Source organism: Hippopotamus amphibius, chromosome 4 (assembly GCF_030028045.1).
Source record: "Hippopotamus amphibius kiboko isolate mHipAmp2 chromosome 4, mHipAmp2.hap2, whole genome shotgun sequence".
In the NCBI taxonomy this organism is placed as follows: Eukaryota; Metazoa; Chordata; class Mammalia; order Artiodactyla; family Hippopotamidae; genus Hippopotamus; species Hippopotamus amphibius.
The window spans coordinates 142776603-142794694 of record NC_080189.1 but is presented as its reverse complement, the minus strand read 5'-3'; the positions used below and the strand labels follow the sequence as shown (position 1 = coordinate 142794694).

General features: G+C 39.2%; 1 protein-coding gene across 5 annotated transcripts in view; it reads right to left on the bottom strand.

Moving 5' to 3' along the window:
- Positions 1-18092, bottom strand: part of FBXO34 (F-box protein 34) — a 78256-nt gene that overhangs the window by 3326 nt on the left and 56838 nt on the right. Inside the window, exon 1 of one of the 5 annotated variants that reach the window (XM_057733369.1) lies at positions 16270-16390. The exons of 3 other annotated variants lie outside the window; for them this stretch is intronic. The gene's annotated coding sequence lies outside the window, so the exon portion shown is untranslated. Of the gene's footprint in view, positions 1-10286; positions 10410-16269; positions 16391-18092 lie in introns of those variants that run through there. One more of the 5 variants, XM_057733370.1, reaches the window with a different exon arrangement.

The following is an 18092-nucleotide window of genomic DNA, read 5'->3' as shown; positions in this document are numbered from 1 at the left end:
ACGAAATCTTTACCAACTCTCATTTCAGCTAGTTTTTAATATACACATCAAGAATAACAAAAACGAAAATAACTACTTTCCATGGTATGCAGACCAGAAAATAAATGGGTGAACTTCAGACTGAGTGACTAGACTACGTGAATTTCAGACACATTAGTTAACATTCTCTACATAAAATTAGTGCTTTAAATATAAAGAAATTTGAACTTACTAAAAACACTCAAGGGTCAGTACAAGGCAGAGTATAGAAGAAACGAAAGTATAAAAGGAACCCATCCAGCATCTCTAGTATATTAACACTATTTCTAAGCCATCACAACTAGCATTTTATTGATTGCAAAACAGTCTATCAAAATTGTCATATTACTTTCTAGGCTATTCCCATACTGTTGAGTATTTTAGATATCTATAATTTTCACTTGTCTGCTTATGTCACTTTGCCCATTTATTGGTTTTGATTTTCTAAACAATCTATTTATATAAACTCCTAACTGTCAAATTTTCTGCAAATATATTAAATACAGAGCCCACAATCTTTATTAATTCACTAGTTCAGAAAAACGGTGCTGTTTTGTTCCCTGGCCGGGGGTGGAGATGGGAGCCATTTTAGAAATCAGAAAGATGATTACATGCAGAACTATGCATTCCAGTCCTTGTCATATCACTATTTAGCTAGACAGGGTGATTTCAGCTTGGAAAAGTCACTTCCTCTGTGGATCTGAGTTGAAATGTTAACTGAGGGGTTGGAATACTACATTATTTAATGATTTTGTCAATCTGTATCGTCAAAATATCCCAGGGCTACACAGAACACCCTGGACTGAGGAAAAGGTGTCTTGTAGGGATGCCTGGTCTCTGACAAAGTAAACTACAGACCAAAATAAACACCTGCAGTCACAGCCTGGTGGGAGTGAAGCAAGAGCTTCCACAGGTCTAAGCACATGGGCTCTCACCCACTCCCGTTCCTGGGGACGCAGTCTAAGACACACACTGGGCAATCCAGCACGTCGCATCCTCATGCGCTCCAAAACATTCCCCCAGTGCCTGCACTGTGGCAGCCTCCACGGAGACTGCTGAAAGATATTAGCTTTATTCATCAAGAATGAAAGTGATCATCCAGAACAAATTTACCTTTCACTTCAAATTTAATTCCTGGAGCCCAATCTGAGCTAAAAGAAGAAATATGGATGTGAATATCTTCTAGCTAGGTAAAGAGAAATCTTACTTTTAAGGCACACAAAGTACCTTTAAAAGATACCCCCAAAATAGATTAGACTGATTTGTTTCTGATCTTTGGCAATTATATCCTACATCTGTTGAGATCTGCCCCACTTTGTGCATTGCATCATTTTTAACAGCTTTACATTTTATGGAATATAGAACCATTATATTCTATAATTTAGTCTTACAAAAAGAGCCACCCAGAATTCTTCAAGAACAAGATAAAGGTATATGAATAAAATAAGTGAATAAAAGAGGCACATCTAGTGCCATCTCTCTGTGTCAACAATTTTCTGGTTTTTCATATCCCTTCAATCCCTCTCTAAATGAAATGTAAAAGACGGTGGTTGTTGAAAAATCCAATTAATTCTCATGTAATGATCTCATTACAGAATGTCTGTGAATAAATTTAAACCTCAGCAATGTGTGTGCCATTCTGCACTGCACAATGTGTTCTCTTCGCCTTCGTCCCCCACACATTATTTTAGGTGCTATTATTGACAGACAGTGACATTTGGAAAGAAATTAATGGGATTACAGAAGGCTTTTGTTTGCGTATATTAACCTATAAAGCCAGCTCAACTGACACATTGCTAACAAAGTTTTAAGCAAGATTAAAATAGGTGATGATCCCAGGGAACAGAAGTAAAGAAAGCTGTTTTACAGCGAAGGAAAAAAGCCAAGAAGGTCATTCGATGCAACCAAGGTGACTGCTGGAGGGTGGGTGGTGATTCTGTGGGACCCCTGAAGGAAGCAGAACCTTTAGGTACAGGCTCACGTCCTCCACTGGTTGAAGGATGGTTGGGGTATTAACCTCTTCCCCTTCTTTGCTGGGCTTGAAGGCCTTGAGACAGAAAAGTGCTGGCAAGACTCAGAAACTGCAAATATCTGAGTCTGGGTTGAAATCAGTGGTGGACCACAAGGATATCATGCAGGGCATCAGGGGCATCTACTGCAAACATCCATAAAATAAAAGCTTTCCATCTCCAACAGATTACATCAGAGGGTGGCTCTTTCCCACCCCCCCAGCCCCCACCTCACCCCTCAAATACAGACAGGCACTGCAGAAAGCTCCAGCCAGGTTTCCATGGTTGCCAATCTCTTTGCACAGGAGTATTTTAAAAAGTTCACCACAATAAAGTCCTGCTTCCTTGCAATTAAATAAGATGCAGGGTTATATCACCTACCTACACATGAGTGTTAGACACTCAGAAATGTCCTTGTGAAAAAACTAAGATCCCTGGACCCACTGAATCAGAATTTCTGGGATTAGGCCAACAACCTGTCTTTAACCTTAGATTTAATTTGGAAGGGAATTTAAAGGTCATGTGTTAGATCAGATCTAAGAGTGTCAGTGGGTTCTGACAAATTTGGGCTGGGGGACTGGGCTACTGACGGGTGAGGCGGAACTACCCAACAAAAAGCCAATCAGAGAGTCCATACTAAAGCATCTACTCTAACAGATGGGTAAAGACAGGCCCACCTTCTTACTTGTTATTCTCTTTAAAACACACAAAAGAACTCAATGGCCATTTTATTGCCAAATTTCCTCTCCAACTCCAACTCCTCCGTTTGACACTACTTTCCCAGCTCTCTTCTCTGCTTCTCCAGCCTTTAAATACTGATGTATTCCTCAGAGTTCTTTCTTCTTCTAGACCATTATTACTCTTAAGCTATATATCTAAAGGACCTCATAGTTTTAATGACCACAGACTCATGAATCTCCAGTGGTGTGCTCTTCCAAACTTCATATCCTATGACATGCCTAAACAGACATACTCATCTGAATGTCAAAAAGGATCTCAAAAATCAAAATGACTAACGACAGCACCAAGTCAACCAAGCCAGAAAGCTGAGTCACTTCAATTCCTCCTCACATCCAATCAACAAGTCACTAAAATTGCTCCCCCTTCTTCTTCATCCGTAGCACAACTGCCATAGTTTTAGCTGCCGTATCTTTATCTCTGCTACACTGTTGTTAGCCACAGGAAAGCCTAGCCTCTTTATGAATGAGATGCAAGGTCATGGAGCCCACCCCAGCCAAACTATCAGCTTCATACCTGTCTTACCATAATTCACATTTTGGAAGCTTGTTCACAGATCATTACCACAGGACCAAGTAGATGAAGGATCAATCATATCACCCAAGATACAAATTTTAAGGTAGTCAGAGCCATAAAACCAATGGAACAGCTTCACACTTTTTTTGTACTAACTGCCACCCATTTCTTTCTATCCATTTATTATCCGAAATCTACTAAACACTCCGGGCTGGACATTAGTGGTGCAAGTATGAATAAGACATAGTTACTGCCCTTAAGGAGACAGCAAATCAAACAGGCAATTACAATAGAATGTGATGTGTGTATGAGGATAGTACAAGTGCTGGGAGTCCATGAGGGGACACATGGGGAGGGAGAGGACAGAGAAGGAAGGTGTGTATGAAAGGAAGAGAGGGGACCACCAGCACCAAGCTCAGTCTTGAGCGTACAGAAGCAGGTCACAAAGGCCCTGAAGGAAGATAAACAAAGTCCTAAGAGTTCAAAAGTAGATGACACTTTTGGGAAACTGAGGTAGGTGAGAAATAATCAGAGTCCCAGCTAAGGTGGAGAGACAGAAGTAAATGGATTAGAAAGAAATGAAACTAGAAGAACAGGCAGGATTTCAGCTACTAATTAAAATGGAGGTTGACAGAGAGGAGTCAAGGATGGGTCCTCACGGGGACTTCCCTTGGTGGTGTAGTGGTTAAGAATCCTCCTGCTAATGCAGGGAACACTGGTTTGAGCCCTGGTCCAGGAGGAGCCCACATGCCGCAGAGCAACTAATCCCGTGCACCACAACTACTAAGCTTAAGCTCTAGAGCTCATGAGCCACACAACTACTGAAGCCCGAGTGCCTAGAAGCCTGTGCTCCACAATAAGAGAAGCCACCATAATGAGAAGCCCTTGCATGGCAAGGAAGAGAAGCTTCTGTTCTCTGCAACTAGAGAAAGCCTGTGTAGCAATGAAGACCCAACGCAGCCAATAAATTAATTAACTGATTAATTTTTTTAAAAAAGGATAGGTCTTCATGGCTACAGCAAATGGATGAAGAGTGATACCTTTAAGTGAGATGGTGACGAAGGTAGCTGAGCAGATTTGGAGCAGTGGAAGCGGTAAATTCAGTTTTTAAAAAATGCTGCATGCAAGATAGAGATATCCAGTAGGCAGATTGATACAAGTCTGGCCAAAAGAAATAAGAGGAAAGGAACAAGACAGTTGTGACAGAAATTCAATGAGGAAAAAGTTTTCTGGACAGAGGGTACAGATGTCTTTTTCCAAAATTTTCACAATGAACATATATTGCATGCATTACCCTTATAATCAGAAAAAAATGTACATAAAAGAGCAATCACACACCCTACAGCAAGGTTATATAAAGAATTCTGTCTGGGGGAATTCCCTGGTGGTTGGTCCACTGATAAGGACTCTGCAAGCTCATGGCCCAGGGCCTGTGTTCAATCCCTGGTCAGGCAACTAAGATTCCACAAGTCGCACAGCGCTGCAAAATAAGAAAAGAAAAAAAAATTGTGTCTAGTGATGGACACTCTGGCGACTCTGCTGTGAGGAACTGCAGCGGGTGAGTAGGGCAGAGCCAAAAATTCACGGTGAAGGAGTGAATGGAAGGTGAAAAAGTGAACGTTAGCAACTTATTCACAAAGTTTGGCTGTAAAGGAGAAAGTCTTTGTACATTCCTGTCAGTCTTTGTACTTTCCTGTCAGTCTTTGTACTGTCCTGTCCTTAAATCCTTCCCAGCAATAAAGTGAGACATAACAACGAATCAATTAACACTTGAACTTCCCTTCAGTAAAGGCCAAAAAATTGCTTTCAAATAATTCCAGTATTCTTTATTGACTCAATTTCTGATTAAGAAATTAAGCTGGAAAAACTGAAAATGAAGCCATGGAAGAGAGTTTAACTGTGTAAAAAGTACCTAGATAAATGCTAAAGTCTAAAAAATCATACTAGCTCTTGTTCAGTGAACCTGATCAATGAGGAATCAAATGGCAATATGGGATTAGAGTAAGGGAAAGGAATGAGATTTCTCTTAGTGCTAACAGAAAGGAAATCTAACATCAAAGGCCTGTATTCTAACTTGTCACTCTTAGTCCACAGCCTTGCCTATCTAAGCAGGTTAGAAGATATGGCATTTCCTGTTTCTTTCTACTTTATTAAAGCTTCAGGAATGCTAACTCCAAAGAGGAGTTATTTATTAGTATGACAGGCGCTACTCTTTATTTACAAAAGGTTAGAGGAATAAAAATAGAATAGTCCCTGAAAGACCCCTCCCATACCGTGGTTTTGTTTTGTTTTGTTTTGTTTTGTTTGGGGGGGGAGATTATACGTAAATCAATCACTGTTTCTTTTTCTTTAAATCACTGTTTCTTTAAAAATGTAAAAGCTTCCAGAGAACATCTTATGACCACCTTCTTCACTGGACCATTATAGAAACGATGAGCAACTTTAGAGCAAAGTATTACACGTATATATAACAAAATCCTTGTTTTTTGCAAATGAAGCAACAGAGCTAAAATGACTTTTGAAGCCCTATAGGTAGATAATAGTAGAATTAAGATTAGAATTAGATAAGTCTCCTGATCTATATTTTCCTTGCTACAAAAGTAAACAAAAATTAAAATCCTAGGTTCAATTATGACACAAAATTAATTCTGACAGCATCTACTCAAAGAGTTTCTATCTTTTAGATTGGGGTCAGTTTTTCTTAAGTGCAACATAAAGCCTCTACACAGAACTGTGATGATTTAAAACATACCATATCACATAAGAAGCCACGCTAACCTAAAAGTATGTAGAGGGACTTCCCTGCTGGCACAGTGGTTAAGAATCCGCCTGCCAATGCAGGGGACACGGGTTCAAGCCCTGGTCCATGAAGATCCCATATGCTGCAGAGCAACTAAGCCAGTGCACCACAACTACTGAGCCCATGGGCTGCAACTATTGAAGCCTGTGCGCCTAGAGCCCGTGCTCTGCAACAAGAGAAGCTATGGCAATGAGAAGGCCAAGCCCACACACCGCAACAAAGTGTAGCCCCCGCTAGCCACAACTAGAGAAAAAGCCCACACGCAGCAACAAAGACCCAATGCAGCCAATAAATAAAATAAATATTAATAAATTTTTAAATTTTTAAAAAAGTATGTAGAAACTGTTTCTATGGCTATTAAAGCAGAAAAAAATGCCAAGACCAGGAGGGTGTGAATACAGGCAGAGACATAAGAAAAGACTCCCATTAACCTCTAAGCACTGACAGAATGCATCCAACTCTCAGAGTACCTTAACAATAAAACAGAACAAACTCTAAGCCAGAAAAGACAGTATTTCTCAAATCGAGCTCCAAAATACTGGGGACTGGCTTTTTTCCAGAATGGAGTTCACTCCTTTTTATAAAGGAATATTATCTAAAGCCATTTCATGGGAACTTTGAACTTCGCCTCAGGAGGATTAGTTGGTTAGTAGTGCACAATTTAATGGGAAAATCCTTTATTGTCCATTAACAGATACTGAATGCAGATAATACTCTGGAAATACACATGCATGGTTTTCAAAAACTCACTACTCACAGCTTTCATCAATCTCAGAATTCACAATGGTGTGAGAGTGAGTCAAAAATTATCTGCATTCCCATTATATTAAAACTTCTGTTGGCTGCACTGTCTTATCAGTGCTTTCCATTCAAGGCTACTGTCTCCCCAGTCACTGCTGTGTAGGTGTGAACGTGTTACATCAGTTCATTTGTAACTGTGGTGCGAGCAAAAATGGATGCCCCACGTGTGATCTGCACAAAAGAGCAGCGTGCAGTGATTCATTTTTTGTGGTCTGAGGGTGTACTTGGTGCCATTATTTACAGAAGACTTTGTGCACAGTATGGAGAAAGTGTTTTGTCTCGAAGAAGTGTGTATGAATGGAGAGAGAAGTTCAAGGAAGGTCACACAAGTGTTAGCCATCAAGAAGGAGCCAACGCCCATCCGTGTCCACAGGCGATGACAACATTGAGTGTACACTGAAATGATTCTGTCGAATAGATGAGTCACAGTAGACTATGTGGCAAATCATCTGCAAATCAGCCATGGCTCTGCCTATGAAATAATCCACAACAGACTTAGGTTTCAAAAAGTTTGTGCTGAAGCCTCAACTTCCGAATTAAACATAGAGGACTGCTATCCAAGGGCGTTGCGACCTTGCATGACAATGCACGTCCGCACACTTCTGCCCACACTGTCGACACTGCAAAAACTTCATTTTGAGGTGTCAAAGCATCCTTCCTATAGTCCTGATCTTGCTCCACTGGACTTTCACCTGTTTGGTCCCCTGAAAGTAGCCCTATGAGGACGAAGATGCACTCCTGATGAAGAAGTGAAGACGGTGCATTCATGGCTCGCAGCTAAGCCTAAAACATTTTTTAATGCGAGAATACGAAGGCTTGTTGACAGATGGACAAAGTGTATTGTGAAAAGCAAGATTATGTCGAAAAATGATGTATTTGTCTTTTCTAAAAGTTAATTAAAATAAATTCTACAGCCAGAGTGTGGATAATTTTTGACTCACTCTCATATTTAAATACAGGACATACCTGCTTCATAGTTATCTGTAACGTAGATTCTATGAATGAAAACTTCCAGAAAAATCAAGGTTTAATGATAAACTTGATGGGACAACAAAGTATCTAAAACATCCTGAAGGGTTACAAATTAAGAAGGGTAGCCACTACTTTGCTCTTCTACTATGACTACAACAGAAACAACACCTAACACGTTTTAACTGTATTGCAAAATACTGTAAAAGCTGTGAGTTAAGTTTTATTAGGGGACCTCACTGAGAACTACAGCCCAGAAGACAGCCTCTCAGACAGCTCTGAGGAACTGCTCCAGAAAGGTAAGGGAGGAGCCGGGGTGGGGAGGGGCATGCAAAGGGAGGGGAGAAGGGGTGCAGTTAAGCATCCAAGGATTACTGCTAATCACAAAGAACAGACATCTGAAGGGAATGCTTTTAGTGCTTTTCTATGTATGGGAAGATGTAAGATTCTGGGTTCACTGAAATTATTCTTTAGATGTGCATCTTAACTATCTAGGGCCATATGTTCAAAGCACAGAATGCTTCCTGTTTTTCTCCATCCTGAATTCCCCTCAGGCTGGACTGCAGGTGCTAATGGCTTGATCCTTGTAGAAGGGGAATGGCAGCAGCGTTCTTTGTTTACACTTTGTTTTCTGTAAGAAATATTAGAATAGGAAAAATAAGGAAAACCTCTACTCTTTCCCATAGAAAACTGTTACTTCCTTGAGTGTGCTGATGCTTTTTTTTTTAAACTTTGAAACCATTCTTCCATACATATTTTTATGTGAATTTACATATTTTTAAAGCAACAGCAATTTTTGATATCATTTGCACATGCAGTACTTTCAAAGAACTAATCAGAGCTTTAACATACACCCTATATGATTAAAATATAACTCAGACATAGGATGTCATCCTCTTTAGGGAATAAATGTTAAAGCTTCTAAGGCCAGCCATGAACACAGTTCAAAAATCCATTAGGTACCAAATAAAATTTCATATGAAAAAAATCAGAGAACAGCAACTAATTCTCAAGTATAAATGCAACACCACACTGTGTTTGACTGCCAATGTACTCACACGCCTCAATCTTTTTTTTTCAATTCATAAGCATTTTTAAATTTATTTATTATTTTTTATTTTTTGAGGTACACCAAGTTCAATCATCTGTATTTATACACATATTTCCGTATTCCCTCCCTCCCTCCCTCGACTCCCCCCCACCCTCCCCGTCCCAGTCCTCTAAGGCATCATCCCTTTTTTTTTTATAAATTTCTTTACTTATTTATTTTATTTATTTATTGGCTGTGTTGGGTCTTTGTTGCTGCACACAGGCTTTCCCTAGTTTCTGCGAGTGGGGGCTACTCTTCACTGTGGTGCGCAGGCTCCTCATTGTAGTGGCTTCTCTTGTTGTGGAGCACAGGCCCCAGGCGCATGGGCTTCAACAGTTGTGGCACATGGGCTCAGTAGTTGTGGCTCACGGGCTCTAGAGCACAGGCTCAATAGTTGTGGCACATGGGCTTAGTTGCTCCGTGGCATGTGGAATCTTCCCAGGGCAGGCTCAAACCCGTGTCCCCTGCATTGGCAGGCTGATTCTTTACCACTGCACCACCTAGGAAGTCCCACACGCCTGGATCTTGAGCCAAGCACCTCACGTACCCCACTGGGTACAAGCTGGCCCATTAACTCCATTATAGACAACTAAATCTTATTTTATTTTTAATTTTCATTAGAGTATATTGATTTACAATGTTGCATAAGTTTCTGCTGTACAGCAAAGTGTATCAGTTATACGTTTACATATATCCACTCATTTTTAGATTCTTCTCCCATATAAGTCATTACAGAGTATTAAGGGTTCCAAGTGCTACACAATAGGTCCTTGTTAGTTATCTAGTCTGTATATTAGACACCTGAATTTTAAAATGGCTTATCCCTCAGGAAGGGGAAAAGGTAAAAAAGTAAAAACTCAAGGTAACAAACACTATGGCATCAAACAAAACAGTTTGCCTGCATTATCAATGCAGACAAATGAGTTGGCAAGTTAAGATTTTTGTCAGCAATCCTGCATGGGGGTGGAAGAGGGCAGGGGATTACTTCAGAAATAGGACCCACAGAGTTCATCAAAGAAATAAGCCTAAGTCACAGTAATTACTTTTCCTTCTACCACATCCCTCTAGAATCTGTTGAACCAAGACTGAAGTAGCAGTCTGCGCTGGGTGGTCAAAGTACCCTTTGTTAAGAATTACCACTTGTAAAGAAAAGAAGTTTATGGTCAATAGAAAACTGAAAAAGCTGTCACTTTGGGGCCACTATTAGAGCTTACCAAAGCCAGTTTAAATAGTGAAGTTAAAAATGAGTATTTTTCCAGGGGTAAATGTGAGAAATCTACCCTACAGTAAACCAACCATTAGGCACGGAGGAGCCCAAACTGTCATGTTATTGGACAAAACTCACCTGCTGGGTTTTATGTACTTGTATAAGTCATCTCATTTAAACTATTCCGTGAGTACACAGAGGGTCTGTTCATCTTTGCAATCCCACAGCCAATCCCGTTCTGAAGAATGTGACTAAACCTGGAACTCCCAAAGCCAAACAGGAAGAAAGGTAATGGTTTATAACAAGATATATAGAACTCAATCTCAGGGTAAACTTTGGGCCTTTAGAACCAGCTTTACATAAATCCAGAATCTGAAAAGAAGTCAGGGAGTTAAAAGGGCCCTTATAAGCTCTATCCTCTGGAAATTCCTGGATGTATATATTTACTCAACATGGTTATAATCATATTGTACATACAACGTTGTACTTTTCATCACAAGTAAGTATTTTCCATGTTATTACATGGTCTTCAGACCCATCAACTGTAAATGTGTGCCAGAATATAGTAAACCATTCCCTCCAACCCTGGACATCATAACATCTTCATGGACACAATCTCTTAAGCATTTAAGGGTATGTCCTTAGAAGATTCCCAGAAGTGGAATTCATGAATCAAAGTGTGACTATTTTTATGACTGGATATATCTTGCCCAACCGTTCTCCAAAGGGGTTAATGCTAATTTACACTGCTACCACCACGAAAACCATGCCAGTCCGATGGCAAAGTTTTTATTATTTGAAATGAATTGGTTTTGTGCCTACAGAAAGAAATCAATGTAGAGCTGGAGATAAAAGATACAAATATTTGAGAATAACCTGTTTTTACTCGAGGATAATAATAGCTCTACCAGCTCAAGTGTTTACTATGTGCCAGGCGTTGTTCTAGGCTCACAATTTCCAAAAAAAACTTAAGAATTGTACACTCTTATTATCGCCAATTGTTGACGAAGAACCCAAAGCAGAGATGTGGAGGTTAAGGAACTTGCGAAGATCACACAAGCACATCGAGGTACGTGGATGGGCACTCAGTCAGGAGCCAAAGGCCAGGCTCTTGCCTACCACACCATGCAATGAGGAAGGGAGCACATGAGGAACACATGGAACACACCTTAGCAAGCTTACTCTCCATGTCATGAATAAACACTGAGAAGTCTGTGACACCGCAGAACTTGGGCTAAGGGTTCGATTTTGGATACCAACCTTGGATTTAATACCTCACTTAAAATTAATCTACTCATTTATCAAATATTTAATTTTCCTAGAAATCAGGTGTTGTGCTAGACCATAGGACTTCATCCTAAACAAAACTGACGGAATTCCTGCCCTCATGGCAAATCTGAGAAACACACATTGACCCCTTAGCCTTTCATTCATTTCCAAATCTAAAAGTTTCCAATGTGTTGAATCAAGTTAGCAATAGAAGCAGACATCATTAGAAATATTTAAATTTTATTTCTGACAAAGAAACTTCAAAAACTGAATATAAGTATGGTGTCCTGGAACAGAGGCCTAAGGACAGATGACACTACTGAATAAGGCTGCAATGAAATAACTGTACAGTACACACACAGAAGAATACACAAAGATACTGTTCTGGTGTTGATTTAAAATAGACCTATTTATAAAAATTAGTTCCATAAAATGAGAAATGCTAGAAAATAGAAGAGACTGACATTAAAATATAACCATGGGCAAATGGGAAACTGTAAAATGATAAAACAAATGAATAAAGAATAAGACCAACAGGAACAGAAATTAATATTAATATGTTCTATTGAGATTTCATAGGTCCTACCATCTCTTTCAGGCACTAGACTATGTGAAGCTATATACAACACTTCATCATTTCCCCCAAAATGCACTGGGACAAAGAGAAATATCTGCCTTGCTATTCTTTTTACTGTCACTCAACTGGTACCTCATCATGAGTGTATTAGTTTGCTAGGGCTGCGACACAAAATACTACAGACTGGGTAGTTTAAACAACAGAACAGTTCCTCCTCACAGTTCTGGAGTCTAGCAGTCCAAGATCAAGGTATGGGCAGGACTGGGTTCTTTTCCCTGAGGACTTTCTCCTTGGCTTGCCAATGGTCGGCTTCTCACATGAATAGGAAGATAAGCTGGCTCACCTCAGGAGCAGTAAGCTTGACAAGACGTGAAGAGAGTACAGAAGAAAGTCAGTAAGAATGTCTAAGAGGAAAGAAGTTAATTATCTGGTCACTTTTAGATTTACAGAAGAAAATCTCTGATGTTAACCCCATCACAGATATTCTTATGAGCTTCATTGAGATGCTCAGACCACTTAGGCCTTAGATCACTCTCTAGTCCACCAGCTTCATCTGCTTGCTTTAAATGAAATTTACGAGTAAGGTGACTGTTTTTTTCCTAACAAACAAATGTATTCTTTCCATAAACAAAAATATTGTTATATTATAAATATTAATAGGAATATTTGGAAGGTTATCAAAGATATAAAGTGGGCCCCACAAGCCAGTGAGTAATGCTCAAATGTAAAATGCAGCAGTTTTGAAACAGGACTTACTATAAACTAGAAACTCAACAAATTAGATCATCTTCCACGCCTCCCTTCTACAACTCTACAAAAAACTTCACAATTTTGAAACAAAGGTCTTCAATAAATAATACCAAAGTTAACTATACTAAGCAGATCTACTTTAAGCACTCTATGACAATTTCCTAACTAGATGAACTACATGGGTCTGAAGTCATTCTGAAGTTATCAGCTATCCAATATAGCATATTGCACATCTCAATACCAAATCATGTACTGTATTTTAAATACTGCTACAAAGTCAGACAGATAGAGAATATTAATTTTCAAAATAAAATACACTTAAAGCCATTAAATGCCTTAGATAAAGTTTTATTTCCTGACAGGTTTTGATTCAAAATAAATACAAGGAATAATAGAAACAGACATCACCATCTTCCAAACTTTACGGAATTAATGAATCTAGGCAATGATCATCAGTAACTGTTAACATCACAAAACTGAAACACAACCAGACATCACATGCTCCTGATGGGGGAAAAAAGACCCTTAAAAAAAAGTTGATTCTAATCTGGTCAATCCTTTAGAGCCAGCCTCAGAGGAAATATAGGAGACAGAGAAATATGTTAAAAAGCTGAGGAATACAAAATAGCAAAATCTAGAGGGGAAACTATAGAACAAAATTAAGACTGGTTTCTTTGAGCAAATTCCAAGATGGTAGGGGGGAGGAGGGGAGAAAGAAAGAGAGGGGAGCCTATACATTAATATATTTAACAAACTAATCAACCAAATATGTGGATCTTCAAACAGATATACCATAAAAATTAATATATATGTGTGTGTGTATGTATGTGTTTTTAAGTCCTCATCCATTAGATATACATCCTAAAATCTTTTTAGCTGAAATGATATGATGCCTTCAAAACAACATGGGGGAGAAGAAGTGGTTCAGAGTATAGATCACAATTGGCCATGAGATGATAAACTGCTGAAGCTGCGCAATGGCAAAGTGGGGTTTTTATCATATTATTATTTCTGTATTTTCGTTACATAACCAAATTTTCTCATAATTACTGTTTTGTTTTAATTTATTTGCTGCGTTGGCTCTTCATTGCTGTGCACAGGCTTTCTGTAGTTGCAGAGAGCAGGGGCTACTCTTTGTTGAGGTGCACAGGCTCTAGGAGACCAGGCATCAGTAGTTGCGGCACATGGGCTCAGTAGTTGTATGCTCCGCGGCATGTGGGCTGGAACCTGTGTCCCCTGCATTGGCAGGCGGATTCTTAACCACTGCGCCACCAGGGAAGCCTATTACTGATTTTTAAAAAGGAGAAATGGGATGGGGAGTGGGGGTGAGAGGGAGGCTCAAGAGGGAGGGGATATATGTATACGTATAGCTGATTCACTTTGTTCTACAGCAGAAACTAACACACACTGTAAAGCAATTATACTCCAATAAATTAGAAAAAAAATAAAAAGGAGAAATAAATAAATGGAAGCACTTGGAAACAATGGATGAATGATCCCAGAAACGTTCATTATGCACACACAGTTGGAGCTGCATACCCTCTGATTTGGAGTGGGAAAACTGTGGAACTCACAGGTTCCCTGGGTAGGGCAGCTCTGTAGGGATCATTTTAAGTCCTTCTCACTAAGCCCCAGGCTGTCTGATACAACACTCCTTCCTGGTTCAGACCTGGGGCACCAAACAACATAAGTTCTTCTAGACCTACTCCACACCCTTTACTGAAAACTGAACAGGAAATAAACCAGAAGGCACAAAAAAAGATAAGAAAAGGGAGACAAACACACAGGCAGTCAAATAAAAAAGAACTGAAAGACAACAGTGGTCAAGACCAATCAACCCATTTCTTATTTAAACAAATATGGCTCTCAACCTCTCATTCTGTAACCTGAATGAGCAGCTTAATTAATACCTGACTCTGCCTTGTATATGTGCACTCAACTTTCACAACTTTAAAGATAAATATAAACATTTAAATAAATGCATAGGAAATTTTACCATTTAAAGACATCTTACTGCAAATTCTTCTATAACAATAGCCGCCCTCCCACATTCACTCGTGGGGAAGGGTGAAATGATAGTATTAATATTAAAATATTAATATTATTAATAATGTAGCTGTTGATATTTATTGAGTACCTAAGCTGTACACTATTCTAAAGAGCCTGACTATATATGTATATGTATTAGTTTCATCTTCAGGACAACTATGTGAGATACATAAAATTATTATTATTATTTATCATTCCCATTTCACAAATGGGGAAGCAGAGCCACTAAATGTAATGAATACTAAATGCTAGGTTTTGGCTTGTTTTTTTTGGTTTGTTTGTTCCTTTTTGCCACGCCAGCAGCATGTGGGATCTTAGTTCCCTGACCAGGAATCAAACCCATGCCTCCTGCAGTGGAAGCACAGAGCCCTAACCACTGGACAGCCAGGGAATTCCCACTAGGTTATTTTTAAAATGTGCTTCACAGCATTTTAAATGAGGCCGTGTGTGTGTATACACACACAAACATTTATATAACAATTAATAGAAGAGCCAAATGATTTGTCCAGAAGTCACTAACTCAACTGTACAGAGGTCCTGAATTACAAGTACAGTATATTTATAACTGTCACAGACCAAAGTCATTTCATTTTAATAGAAATGTTTGTCTTTGCCCAGGAAATGGTCAAAGACCCAAAGATAACTGAACACACACAGATCCAAGCTGAACAAAAAGCCAAAGGAAAACCATTACATACCATCAACTCCTTAAGGGCAGATCCCTGTCTGATATTTTATAAATGGCCCATTGGATCAAGCACAGAACCCTTTACACACAGGAGGCATTCCATGAAAAGTAAATGCCAGAATTATTCTACAATAGCATCCTCGTCTCCCACATCTTCATCAATCTGGACTCCAAATAAAGGGAGAAATAATGTTAAGGAACTCCTGAAAACACCTGCCGTTCAAGGCCATACAAGGTCATTAATGGATTCACCTCATTTGTTAGGTGGAACACCCAGTTTGACAAGGCAACCTGCCCCTTTCAGGGGACCATTTCATAAGCTCAGTTCCCTCCAATCCCACCTACCTGCCACAAGGAAAACTGTTCCCCATGACCTCCCTTTTTCTCTACAGAGCCTCAACATCCTCTCAGTCATCTAAGGCTGGTAACCCAGCACAGTGGTTCTCAATCTTCTTGGACCCTGGATCCTTTTCAGAATCTGATAAAAGGGCTAAGTTCTCTGCCCCAGAAAAATCCAGAGTACGCACATAAACAATTCTGGACAGAATCTGGGGGAAATTTCAAGGCTTATGATTAATAGGCTCCTGCCTTAGTTCCTCCTTACCTTTTTTCCCTTCCCCTTCATAGTAACCATTTGACCTTTCTCTATCAACATCTTTGTCACTCTTTACCCACAGGAACTACTGAAACCCAACTGGACCTTTCCCTACCCAAGTCCCACCCCTACCCATCAATGGTTACTATAAGCCTTGTTTGAGTTTCCAGAACTACTCCCTTGGGACACTTACCATGGTCTGTCTTGTCTTCATCTCCCCTACTACACTGTAAGCTCCTGAAAGGTAAGAATCATCTTACTCCTTTCTGTATCTCTCATAGAGCAGGTAGCAAAATGCCCTGCACATGGCAAGTGTTTTCATAAGCATGAATGTCAAACCTAAGGACTCAAAAGAAACCAGCCAATCAGCAAGAACCTCTTAAATGGAACATTATGAGTGTCTGACTAATCAATGCTTGCGCAGCCCAGGAAGTTTATGCAATTAAGCAACTCCACCCATCATTTCCTGATCTAGCACCCTGCTCTCTTAAAAATGGGAGGTGCACGAGGTGGAAATGCAGAGACTCTCCAGGCCATGATCACTTTTCTGCAAAGCAAAAAGCAGTTTGGCTTGAGCAGCAGCTTTTTTTCAGCACTCTAGCTACCTAAAGCATTCTTATGCAATATCAGATTTTAAAGAAAATCCAACTCATCAGCCATGCACAAACACCACACTTTCACAATACTTAATACTGTCACTTTAATAGAATAAAAACAACTTTCATTTTTTTTCACACCAGACTAATAAAAAGAAATTAGAAACCAAAAACAAACAAAAACCCAAAAAACCAAAAAAGTTTTCATGTTACTAATAACCTCCAGGACAGAACAATCTAGATATGCAGGCATTCAGCTATGAGTTAGGCAACCTCCTTCTCATTTTCAAAGCCCCAAACCACATCCTTTAAATTCTAAAATACACAGACACCAAGTCCCAACAAGAAACACTGTAAAGTCTCCCCATGATTCTTTACTATATTAAATAGCTATCTAAGGCATGTTTACATATAGATTTAATTAAAAAAAAAAAAAGCCAAACCAACATCAGCCTTAACAAAATTTATGATAAACAGACTCCTGCACACCCAAACCGGAAAGGAAGAAGACAACAAGAAATTTTTAAAACTTCCATCTTTAAGGTATATAAAAACATAAAGTATGTCGTATTACCACATTTGGGTTATTTCTGTGTACGTTTTATATATATATAAACACCACAATGCTTTAATTACTTCAATAGACTACCCTAAATTTCCTGGTTCTAAATTAGTTATAAAGCACGCAGAGTTCACACCCAGAACCGTTAGATACTTCTGTCGTTAACAAACCAAACCAAACCACAAAGGAAAACCTGACACCCAAGATCAGATTTATAAAAGATGCAAAACTATACATACCAAACAGCAAAGCCAAACATGGTAAGAGTCAGAAATGATACCAAACTCCCTCCCCAAAATGTCTAGTAATAAGCTTATTCCTCTTTCTTACTGCCCAATCTTATATAAAAGATTATTAGTACAAAGTAACCATTTTTAAAAACACAGTAAAACACAATCTGAGAAAGAGCTTTGTATCCAAAAAATCTTCTACAGTGATTAGCAAAGAACTAAAAACTACCCAGGGGCAAACCAGAAGCTAACCTGCATTACCTTGGAACTTATGGAGAGGTGATAGTGCTCCACCCAGGTTCCCATATAAGCAGACCCTTTAAATCAGTGTATTCAGTGTTGCACAGAACAATGCCCTTATGGAGAGTAACATTCACTATAATTCTTACTTCTACTGAGTGGAATGTTTAGGTGAGAAAAATATTAAACACCAAAGCATAATCAAACAGGATATTCTTCAGTTCCTGAACTCACTTGGGAAATAATTATTTAATATGATATTTAACTATAGATATGCTCCAATGTGTTTGAAACCTTAATTTAACGAGGGCAAAAAGAAAAGCCAAACATGAACAAAGGTTTCAGCAGCAGTTCAAATGGAGAAAAAGTAGAGAGAGTGTGAGTAATC